The sequence below is a fragment of the Brachyistius frenatus genome, unplaced genomic scaffold, assembly GCF_029030835.1.
Source record: "Brachyistius frenatus isolate BFR_SWC_R1_liver_20210118 unplaced genomic scaffold, ASM2903083v1 Contig_253, whole genome shotgun sequence".
Lineage (NCBI taxonomy): Eukaryota > Metazoa > Chordata > Actinopteri > Embiotocidae > Brachyistius > Brachyistius frenatus.
This window is the reverse complement of record NW_027210852.1, coordinates 385,362-397,777: the sequence shown is the minus strand read 5'-3', so window position 1 is coordinate 397,777 and position 12,416 is coordinate 385,362.

Here is a 12,416-nt window from a genome sequence, read left to right as displayed (position 1 = left end):
AATAGCCAGAGTGGCCGAGAGCGCTTATCTGGGAATTCAACCCTCCTTGATTCGATATTGATTCTTTGTAACCGGTGTCAGCACACAAAATCAAACTAGCAACTACTTGACCATGATCTCTTCCAGATTCTAAACTTGGCCTCCACCAATGCAGGCTCCACTCTGGGCGTGAAGCACCACTTGATTCTAATTATTGTGTACATCTGTTAGAGGAAAACGTACCTGAAACAGGCCAATTCAGGTTCAATAAATCATATTTAAGAAGCACACGAAGAACGTAATTATCTGAAACGGCACCGAATATAGACACATAAAAACTGAGAAAAGAAGTGCTTTACTTCTGTCAACGGCATGCCAGAGACATGTCGGTTCAACTCTCCAGTTAATGTCAGGGCAGTAATTAGTTCAGCCTGAATTTTTGAAATAATGAGGTCCTGAATCCTGGATGAGGCCGTTATAGATAAGATTTCAATGGGACTTTTGTTTTCACTGCTGAACCAGGGGCCTTGCAAACATAGTATTTAATCCTCTCCAGGCAAGTCTTAAAAAGGGGTTAAGTGTCTTATTTTAATGCAAATATTTCAAAAATGCAAGCATGTCGGCTGATATTATGTAACGTTCGTTTTCCTTGTACGAATCAAATATGAGACTATTTTCTTTTAACTACACCTCCAAAATATGATTTAGATTTGTAGCAAGAGGCCTAAATTTCAATGTAGTCGGTGATAATCAACTAAATCTTCCATATCTTCCAAAATATCGGCAAAGTGACCTCAGTGGCAGCATAAAAGGTTTCCTTACAATTTTTCCAGTTGATTGAGAAAACAATGCAAACGCCAGGATTTATTGTTGTGTTTGAACTATTAACTGTTTCTATTATTTTGACCACACTCTGGACGCAATTACAGATATAATTCAGTTCAATAAAACTGAAGCAGCAAAATAAACTCTTGCCTGTCTGAACAAAAATGTATTAAAATCCCTCAAAAAGTGCCAGGCCATCAGATCATAGAGGTGCGTGTGGTGTTTTGTGAACAAACTTACACGGCGCATATTAATATGAACACTTTAAAAAAAAAAAATCTGTTATTTCTTGATACGGCCTTGTAAATTCAAAGTTAGCTCTTGTAAAACAAGTGACAAAATAGGTAAGACTCACTTATATTCCAATATTTAGGTTTAGAAACTTAGTCAAAGTTGAAATTTGCGTGTGCGCATGTGTGTGCGTGTTTCATTTCTGAGCAAGAGGTTGTCCACCAGGATGATGAACCGTCCACATAAAACTGAAAACGGCAGAATTGAGAAGATTCCCTGCCACCACTTTCCGTCCATATGAAGATTACGGCGGGCAGTGATTTACTAGCAGCTGAACGGAGGAGCAGGTCGAGCGGCGGCTCGTCAGCCGGTGCCGACTGAGGAATGTGAGCGTCGCCGCACGGAGCCGGAGGCCTCAGATAGAGATATGACAAGCTAATAGCCCCCTGACCCGCCGCTCAGAGGAGACAGCGATCAGCCAGATATATCAGGCTGAGAGACATGACAGGACTGTGGGTGAGGACTGCGGTCATACTGAGGAATCTACAGAGGAACAGGAAGGACGGATTAATAGGAAAGTTTAAGAACAGATTTTACACTTATAAAGTCAGCTCAGCTACAACGTGCTTTTAAACCTTGTTGACCTCCCAGCGGCTCATTATAAACTCATGCTGTGCAGAAAAACATTGTTCAAACGCTCAATTTAATTCAAAGTCAAGTTCAAAGTTTCCAAATAGAACAAAAAATGTGTAGTTTAAACGAGCAGAAATGTGTATAAAGGGAGTTTTAAAGCGATCTAGAACATCTTCAGAATATTTAATTCCTGACTTTTGGGTTGATAGGTTGTTAAGACAATGTGGAATAAAATATTTCTTTTAAATCCTAAAGAAAATTAAGGATAAATAAAATTGGTGTTGACTTCTTCAGATGTCATTTTAAAGTGCTTTGAGTGAAGCCCATATGTCAAGATGTTCATATTACACAAATCTGCAGCACAAATTAAATGCAGGAAGTGTGAAAGCCCTCCATGTGATGAGGTAGAATAGGTGTGACCGTAGACTGTATATAAAAAGGAGCCGTAGCTTTCGGGTCTGAAAAATGAAGCTGATGCGGAAGTGCCTTAAGCTGCAATACCACCGAGTGCCACTAGAGGTCGGCTCCAAAAAAACCTCAACCAGTCTCATCAAATTCTACGTCTATAAAATTTCTCCACGAGTTATCTTGGTTTTGCTAGCGAAAGTTGCTCCTTCTTATTGGTTCCATCTGAAAACAATAACAACAATCAGTTAATTAGAAAATAAGCTTCAAAAAGCAGTGTTTTTGGGGGTGTGTCTGTTTGATTGACAGGCCTGTGGTGCAGTCAGGTTACGGCTATCGGTGGGCGGGACGTGGCATCGTCGCGTTTCCAATCAGGTCAGTCAGATCCCCCGCTCGCTCCCCCCGCCGATCGTCCAAATACGGTCACTTCCTGCTCCAAACCGCTCCGAACTAACATGTTGGCGCCGGCCAAATTCCGAACCTCATAACGGCCATTCAGAAACCAACGCGTGATGTCACCACTGGTTGCTGCTTGCATGTGACCCATCTGACTTTCATTTGGGCAGCCAGAATTTCGTAATGTTTGCTTTTCAATAATATAAATGTAAACAGTAGAAATAAGAAATAATTGTTTAAAGCGTATTTTAAGGATTCAGTGAAATTATCAGTGGGGTAGAATTTCTAAGTTGCCAATATTAAAATAATCCATGAAGTGCCAGGTTGAAAGCAAAAGCCTGCAGCCACAGTTTGTGACCTATGAGTCCGCAGAGCCTGCTGCTTCCTTTGATTTACTGCTCAGTGAAACCAACAGCATCATAACAATTTTTTAGTTGAAAATATCCTTCCTCTTAGGGGGGCTTCAGGGTGGCGGTCTGTTTAGCCCTCCACCACTGGCACGCTGCTATATAATAGATCTGAAAGAATTGCACTCACTCAGGCTCTATTTCCTCATATAATCACACAAAAGGATTTTTCTTGAAAATGATCGTAAATCACAGGCCGGATCAATACAGCTGGCCCGGGCTGCACTAGCCTGATAACACAATCAATACGGGGTATTTGGATTTTAATTAATACATGACAGCGCCTCAGCCCCGAAACGGTGAAATATGACCTCAACCCCTTTTGAAATACACCCTGCAGAGCGTCACATACAACCCTGATATCTGCTACAACTCATCAGATGTCGATGTGATCCGGTACCTGAGGAGGAAGAGAGGAAGGGAGAGCTGGGAGACGAGAGGGGGAGAAGGAGGAGGAGGGAGAGAAGAGACAGAGGGACACATCTGTGTACAAGTAAACAAGAGGAGTCAGGCGAGCAGATGTGACGCACAGTGGTGCTTTGATTTAAATGCTATTAGCACAGTAACACTGACAATAACAACAGGCTGTTTTATAGAGTTGCAGTCTAAGTACTTTTAATTCTTTAACCCAAATTAATACCAACATAATGAAATTGTGATGGAGAATTTAGACACCTTATTAAAATCGGCCTCAGATTTGCTACGCGCTGTGGACTTGTTTAAATGTATTTGATAATCACGACCATTTGGGAGTGACTGAGATACAATATCATGCTGATGTTTACAGATCAAATCGTATCTAAAAATGAATGTAAAAGTGCAATACCACTGAGGGCCACTAGGGTCTGACATCAAAAAAGCTCTGGCTCCAAAAGACCTCCATTCAAAAAGAGTCAACTTCGCTCATGAAATACAAAGTCAATACATTTTTTCCATTAGTCATTATTGTGTCATTCGCTATAATCACCGTTTCTGATCAGTGTTCTGTTGGTCCTTCTGAAAATAATTCCATAATTAATTAGATATTAGGTCTCAACGAGAGGTCTTTTAGTGGTGTGCCTGGTTTGATTGACATTTGTAGTGCAGTTGGGTTTCCAATTAAGGTGGGCGGGGCGTAGTGTCCTGGGGTTGTCAGTCAGCTCCACCGCTTGCTCCTCCCCAGCTCGTCCAAATATGGGCACAAAAACTTGAGATAGCGACGGCCAAAATGCCAGACTGACGGCTTCAAGTTGGGTGACATCACAGTGGGTCGCCATGTGGTTGTAAACTAAAGTAAATGTTGTCAAATGTCTAAAGATCACCAACGTTATCGTATTTCATCCTCAAGGGTGCATTAACGTGTGAACAAATTTTATGGCAATGCATCTAATGGTTGTTGACTCATTTTACTCAAAACCATAAATGTCCACCTCCTGGTGACGGTGAAAGAAAACTCAAAGTATCATCGAGGTCAGATGGATTCATCCTCTGTCACTTATAAAGGTCTCTACCAAATTTCATGGATTTCTATTCAATTGTCATCAAGATGTCTAAAAACCCCAAAAAATGTCAACCTGATTCTAGAAGAAAAGTCAGGGACCATGAATGTCTGTTTAAAAGTTCGTGGCAATTCATCCAGTAGATGTTAAGATATAGTCTGGATCACAGCGGTGGGCTTGACCGATCAACACCGCCATCCCCAACAGCGTGCGCGGCTAAAAACAATTGGCTGATCACTCCAACTTTCACGCTCCTCCAGAGAGACTAACAATTGTCAAAGGCGATATGGAAGCTGAGAACCAGACAGGCTTCCTCGCAATATCCAAAACCTTCACTCAGCAGTTATTGCAGGTGAATGGGAGCAGGTTCTTCATCCCAAAACACAAAGCAAACGGAGAATAGACCAAAAAGAAATCAAAAGTGAACAAAGAGGGATTGAACGGAGAGCAGAGAGTGATAGACAGCGCCAAGACAGGGCTGTTAGGTTATGTAGACGGAGGGCTGAGTGGCCGGGAAATTTCTGATCGCTTTAATTCACTACACCCAACTTGGCTCTCTCCCCCCTCTCCGCTTTTATCTAACACTGTGTTTCTGTATTGATTTTTTTTCTTTATCTTCAGGGCTGGATAAGAGGACTACGGGAGCGAGAGTGAATGGAGAACTTTACTGAAGATTGCTGCTATTCTCCGGCTTATTGCCTCCTGTCCTTCATGGCTTCACATGACGTCCCGGGTGTCAGGATCGCCTTCAAGCTGGAAATGAGGAAGGTGATGATACCAGTGGACTGGGATCAAAAAGGAGGAAATTGGCTGTGGTAGAAAAAAAAAAAAAAAAATGACAAAATTAAATGAATCAGTACAAGTGTGGGAATTGGTGTAGATATTTTCCGGAGGACACGAAGGCAACAACAACAAAAATGGATATTTATTTTGCCGTGTGAGGAAGCTCAAAAGGTGTTGAGACAATCTCTCCATTTAGAGCCGCATAGGAGGAACAGCAGCTCAGATGAAAACACCACCTCAGCTGCTGTTTTCTTATGAAAAGCTTCATAATTACATGTTTGGAACTTTGTTGACATGCAAACCTACTTTACAACCACCTAACGGCGAAAAAAGCTGCAAATTTCAGAAAAAAAAGGGGGAAATTATTCCTTCTCACAAACTTGCATGCCAAGTACAACAATAGGTGCAATAAAACAGTTGTTAATTACAACCTTTGAGCACATAACATCTAAGGCAGCTCGAGAAAGAGTCAGAGTACAATAGGATAGAGTTTCCTTTCAACACATCAGACCAGTTCAGAACAGGAAAAACCTCGCGTGGAATAAATTATTTACTGGGAATATTTGAGCAAATTTCAAATGAAGAGAACGTGTTTTAGGTAGTCCTCAAAACAAAGAGATGTTCTTGAATGTACCAGCAGCATGCCTCTTTCTTGTCCCAGAAACAATCGGAAAACACAGTTGTTTTGAATAAGAATAGATTGTTCCAGAGCAAAGAAAAAGCAAGAAGCTGACTAACAAAGCAGATGACCTGCAGGTCGTCCTTTGTTTCAATTAGCATCGGAAGAGACACATTCTCATATCAGCTTTAACAAATAATCCAGTTGGCCGTCTCTTAATCTGACAAACACGGAGAAATTGGTTTATATTATTAATGCAATTTAGGTATTAAGCTACAGCGTGTAATACACCCGTCAGTCCACTACGATGCCGTGGCAGTGTCACGTTTTGCCTCGTCTACCCGTGAAAACTAAGGTTTGGCTATGTAGGTTTAAAAAACAAAAACGACATGGTTAGGGTAAAAATTTAAAAAAAAAAAGATAATGTTTCGTCTTAAATGTGACATGGTTGTAATTTGGTTAGTTAAATGTCAATGGTTAGTTAAAGAGTCAAACTGTGTGGTTAGGTGTCGGAAAAGCTCACGGTGCAAGTGAAAATAAATAGTTTTATGGAAGTGAAATACTTTACGTTGTGTTCGTTACTTCCTCATTAAATCTACGTCCACTTCTGTTTTTCACAGACTCAACCAGCTGTCTCCAGAGTGAATGTGCTGTATGTTTGTTTGTTTTTTTAACCTAAATTTGAATTTATACAACAATCAGTGGTGGAAAGGAACTTAAAAAAAAAAAAAAAAAAAAAAAAGGTTACACTTTTTTTTTGCCACTGCAAGACTTGAAATTATATAGATGCAGTGTAAATGCCAACAGGTTTACACTGTACAAAATGTCCACTAATAAGAATACATCACATCAAATGACATGTCCCTAAAGTCAAACTAGGTTCAAAAGAGCCCAACAAGTTAAAAATTGTACATTTGAAACAGAAGTCTATTTAAAATTACTTTTAAGATCCCTGAAGAAAAAAAACAAGATTTAGTCAAATTTCGTACAAAAAACGAAGTTAAAACAAAAATTCAGGAAAATCCCCTTAAAGGCCTAAATCTTTTTTAAAAGACTTGAAAATTCCACCCAAGAATACATGAAAACACGATTTTTATATGATATTTCCATTTTCTGTTATTTCTACCTGACGACTATTTTAAAGAGGGAAAGGAAGAACTTATTTGTTGAACATGTGATAAATTTGTTCTTTCACTGTTGTAAAGAAAGCAGCCCAACAGCATTAAAAACGTGTGAAATCCACTCCACCTTTACAAGCTGCGACGCTCCTCACATGTTAACGTGTCAGTATTAATAAACAATACAAACAAAGTGTATTTACTGAACGTTTACTTTTGACTTCATTGCATTTTCCCCCGACTTCTTATAGGTGAAACTTTTAATGCGAGGCTGTTGTTGGAACGGCGTTCTTTTATATTTCCGCATGGCTTCCGTTCCTGACGTTAAAGTCGTGATTACTTCTTCCACTATATACTGGCACGAACACATACTGAAGCAGTAAGAGGAGCCCTGTGGGCTTCTTTGACACGTTAAAGCAACATATGCGCAGATTGTTTTCAGCCTCCTCCTTCGGCGTGGCTCCCAGTAGGAGACAAACAGAGGGCAGAATAATGATTAGGAAAGTCATCCTAAAGCACACCAGGAGAAACTCACAGTGTCCTCATAACTCAGACCAAAAGCCCAATAAATGCTGGTAGCCACAGCCTCAATTTTGTTATGCCACATCATCATTACAGTTCGGCGCACGCAAGGGGAGAAAAAAAAAAAATATGATAACAGCCTCAGAGAACTGCGTCACTGCAGAGTTTTAACTCCCAGATGGGATTCAAATTTTCTGACTTCATGAATGATGAGTTCAGGCTTACTCACGTCCCTGTGAAGTTGCATATCCTCGGGAGATTTTAAAGTTAAAACCACACAAAGATCCTGCAAACAAATAAAAAGGCGTCTGTCTTCCACCCTGGTCAAACAGTAAATCTCCGCCACTGTCCACATACAATGAAAAGGAGGCGAGAAGAACAGAGAAAAGGGAAACTCAAAAAAAAAAAAGGGCCTAGACAGATTTTTATGTGAATGTTGACTAAGAATGGTCTCCATCTGTGTAAACCCACTCAAACAGTCACTTCCTGTGAGTCACAGTCTGAAGCCTGGAGCAAATCACTGATATTTATCATGCAAGATGGCACACATTCCCAGAGTTACAGTTTGAGTGCCGCTGGTCTGCCGTTCGGGCTCGGGCCTGCCGAGAGAAGCGTCTTCTTAACTGTACGAGGAGCTGATTTACAAAGTTGTAGGTACGATTTTATTTGCCAAAAGCCGTAAGCGAACTTCCAGGCTTACTGCAGACATGACGGACACTGCAAAGATGTTCTAGTCTATCGTGTGGAAGCGGATCAACAGGAAGGTAACTCAACTTGGCTCCAGACGTGGGTCCACTCAGTGGTCAAACAGCCATTTTTAGCCTCTGTTAGTCCCAATCACACTAAAACTGCCGTCATTTTTTTTTTTTTTTTTTTTTTTTTAAACTCTTTTTTGCCGGCTTAAGTTGAAATTTGAAACAATCCTCAAAATTTTGATGGTTTAAGATCTACAAATATCAATTCATGGATCACTTCTGGAGTCGAGAATGTGCTTAAGCTTTTAGCAACATGCTATTTAAAAGGAAGAACACTTTAAATTAACTTCATGAAAGTTTGCTTTTTAGTGATTTATGGTAAACTTTTAAATTATGTTTAACCGGTTACACACAAGACATGTTTTGTTGACCAATGATATTAAACTTGGACAAAAGTGAGCTGAACAGATAATGAATTTGTAAAATACTTTTCTTCTTTATCTTGAAAATGTGTTTTCTTTTCAACCTCATGCACAAAATTTTCTAAAACAGCACTCGGAACATCTTTTCTCACAGCTGTCTGTTCATCATTATCTAAAAAAAGAGATGTCTTGGCATCAAAATCTCTGTGGAGCTTGGAGTTAAGTCAGACAGAAACTTTGTCACTTGTTCGCATTATTTTGGGGTTTTTTGTGGTAAAATCTGTTGTTTTTGCTGCATTTCAACATTTTTCCCCTCCTCGTCAGTAAATGAAAGTAAACACACCGTACAGTGTTTTTCACAGTTGCCATCGCCCTCAGTTGTCAAGTCGGCTTCCCACGTCTTAATGATGCAATAAAAGGCACGACAGGAGGAGCAAGTTACGGATAATTGCAAAGTCATGCTCCGTGAGGCCGGTGTGGTTTATTTGATTAACCTCTCGTGACAGGTCAGATGTTGAGAATATGTTTTTTCAGCCAGATGATCGTGGGTCATTTATGACCTCTTACTGAAAGATAATCAATAGCTGGATAGACAGCTTGGCAGGCAGCTGACAAAATGTGTCATCAAAGTGGTGTTTGTGTTATGTCTGGTCCAGAGGCAAAACAACTGGCGATATCGTGACACTGCCAAGGCTCGTCAACACATTTTGATGGGGCCGGGTGTTTACAGAGAAATGAAAAAAGGAGAGAAAAAGAAAACGACGGGAGAGAAAGAAAGAAAAACAAGGACAACATTTTCTGACTATGACCTCATTCAAGCTCTGCGAGTGCTATTGTTTCTACCTGCCTCACACCCTCGTCCTCGTCGGCGGACACGACACAGCCGGACCTTGCCACAAAATGGCAGGCAGCGTGTGCGTCAAACAAGGCCGTTCAAAGAGAGGGGGGAGGAGGAGGGGAGGCGGGACGGGGAGAAAGGGGAAAAACAAATGTCAGGCAGCGCAAACAGTTAAAAAAAAAAAAAAAAAAAAAAAGAGTCCAATCTGCTTTACAACAGTTTTACAGCACATCCTGGGCTGAGCTTCACCAGACAAACCCTCTCTCATATCCGGGCCTGCTCGCTGCAGCCTCTTCAACTCTGTCGTCCTCCACCGGCCTGCTGCACTTTTAAACCGCCACCCCGGCTTTGAGCTCCGAGCGGCTGTAAACAATGTAGTTTTGCATTTCCTGTAGTCTAGACACAACTGGGGCACAAGTTGCAGCTCGTCGGGTCATCCGTTCGAGAAAAGAAAAGTTTTGGTAATAAAACACCTGAAAAGGATAAAGATCAATCTGAGTTGGTGAAGAGATTTTCCATTTGGAATCGGTGAGGTTGTTTTTGTTTTTTTTGTTGTTGTTGTTTTTTAAGAGAATTCGAAAAGTCCATTAAAGTTCCTGAAATATAAAACTACAAATTCTTAAAATTCTTACAAAACACAATTTACATCCCCAGAATCTCAATAATCCATTAAAAGGGATTGAATGAAATTCCTTAGAAAATTCCTCGTCTTAAAATCCACTAAAAACCTGCATATAAATAAGATTTTTTTTAATTTTTTTTTAATTTGTGAAATCCTAATATTCTCCAAAAAAAATCTAAGCGAAAAAGAAAAACTGAAAAAAATGCTTAACAATCTCAACGGCTGGCCTAAAAAAATATATGCCCAAAACCATCCCCTAAACCTAAAAAAAAACATCTTTTTTTTTTTTTTTTTACCTTTTGAAAATACTAAGAATTAAAAATATCTAAAACCTTAAAAAAAAATCTTCTTATAAAAGTCACACACACACACACACACACACACACACACACACACACACACACACACACACACACACACACACAGTTTTGCACACTCAGTGGATTTTGTCCTTTTAAACTAATGTTACTTTTTACATAATCAATTCATACTCCTTCAAAAAACAACAACAACAACAACAACAAAAAAGGACAATGCATTTTTCCAGCCTCGTGTTTGGACAGTGAACGTGTCATGCCTTTGAAGTGCAGCCGGTGTAATTTGTCCCTCAGCTGCTGAGACACTCGGGTCTGTTCTGCTGTTCAGCCACACGAAAAGGAATCAAAGAGCCTTCGGAGAGATGATCATTGATTTAATCACATCATCGAATGCAGCCACTTCAGGGCGCAAAGTAGCTAATCCATAACCAGCCAAACAGATTCACGCCAACGCCTGCAATCATAGCTAAATGGGGATCAGGAGGTGTCGCGCGAGATATCAGCTTCTATCACGCTCAGATGTGTTATGAAGTGTCTCGATATTGATCAGGGATAACAACTACATGTCCATCGACCACATAAGACATAACTGTATCGACAAGAGAATTAGAGGGATAATTGTTCCTCTGTCATCAGACTCTAACATGACAGTCCTTCTCTTTCTGTGTGGGACGTTCAAAGACTGATGGTAAGACTTGGAGTCAAAGGGTCCTCTATTGTCAGAGAGCCTCTCTTAAACTGAACTCTGTCAGACCAGCAAATTCATACGTGTGTAATTATAGTTTATTTATATATGAATGGAGGTGTGTTATTTTTAGAGCCAGACGTGCAGCAGTGGAAGAAGTGCTCGGCTCTTTTGTTTAAGTTAAAGTACCACAAGACTATTGAAAAGATATTCTGTTACAAACCCTGGATGAAAAAGCAGCAAAATATACAGAAAAAATAAGTACTTGTGTGGCAGAAAATTCCCCTTTGACTCATTTATTATCAGACCATTAAATTGTCCAAGCAGGATTTTACAATTATAATAACTTTTTTCAGAGTTATAGATCTTAGCACACGTTTCACAACCAAAGGGCCACAAGATCCATTTTCAGGTCATGGAGTACAAAAGAAGAAAAGAGAAAGTTCTGCACACATGTTTTTATACAAAAGTTGGACAAAAGTCCCAAGTTTCGTGTGAAATATTTAATAATTTCAACCCTTTGGGTTAATTTCAATAAAACAACTTAAGACATTTTGAGGGGAAATGTCCCTTTGTCACTCAGTACCTGAAGAACTCGGCCTAGTTAACTCGGTACCTTCTTTTAAATCCCTTTTAGGATGTCAGATGAATGCAGTGGAGTAAAAACTACAATATTTGCCTCTGGAAAGCTGCACAGTACAAGTAGAAAGTAGAGGAAAATAGAAGTACTCAAGTGAACTACAAATACTTCAAATGATGCTTAAGTACAGTGCTTTAAATGTCCTGTCCACCATTTTAAATGTCAAATGTTGACACTGTTCTGCTTCCCAGAGTCTCATTCGAAGTTTAAAGTACCAAATATCATTCCTCTCATTTAATTTCAAATGCTCAACATCTCATTAGTTTCTCAGGATGTCTCGCAAAGCAAAATCAGAAAGAAAGAAAAGAACATTAGAGGAAAAAAAAAAAAAAAAAGCAGCCCACTTCCTTTTTATCTTGATATCTGGGCAGAAAAGACTTCTTTCGTTCCTCCTCTTGGGTGTAAATACAGCCCTGGGAAAGCTGTGGTTTATTATTGGATGTCCACTCTAAAAGTATTTTCTAACAATCCAATGTTGTGCTCTAATAGAAATCTATGAATGCTTCTCAGGGGCAGAAGGACAAAGCTACGGCGGGGCTGTACATCTGTGAGTTTAGAAACAAAGCTTTGTTTGTGAGCCTCAATCACTTGTGCTCATGAAAGCAGACACTTACTTGAAAAACTTTCTTTTTCTTTCAGGGGAGGAGGGGGATGGGGGGGGGAGAACACTCTAAACCTACATCCTGGTATAAATTTGCAAAACGCAATACAGGCCTGATTGTGTGTGGAGTAGACGCAGGATGCATACAAATAGAATCCCTTCTGAAATGTCCTCTTCCTTGCATGGCTCAGTGGCTAATG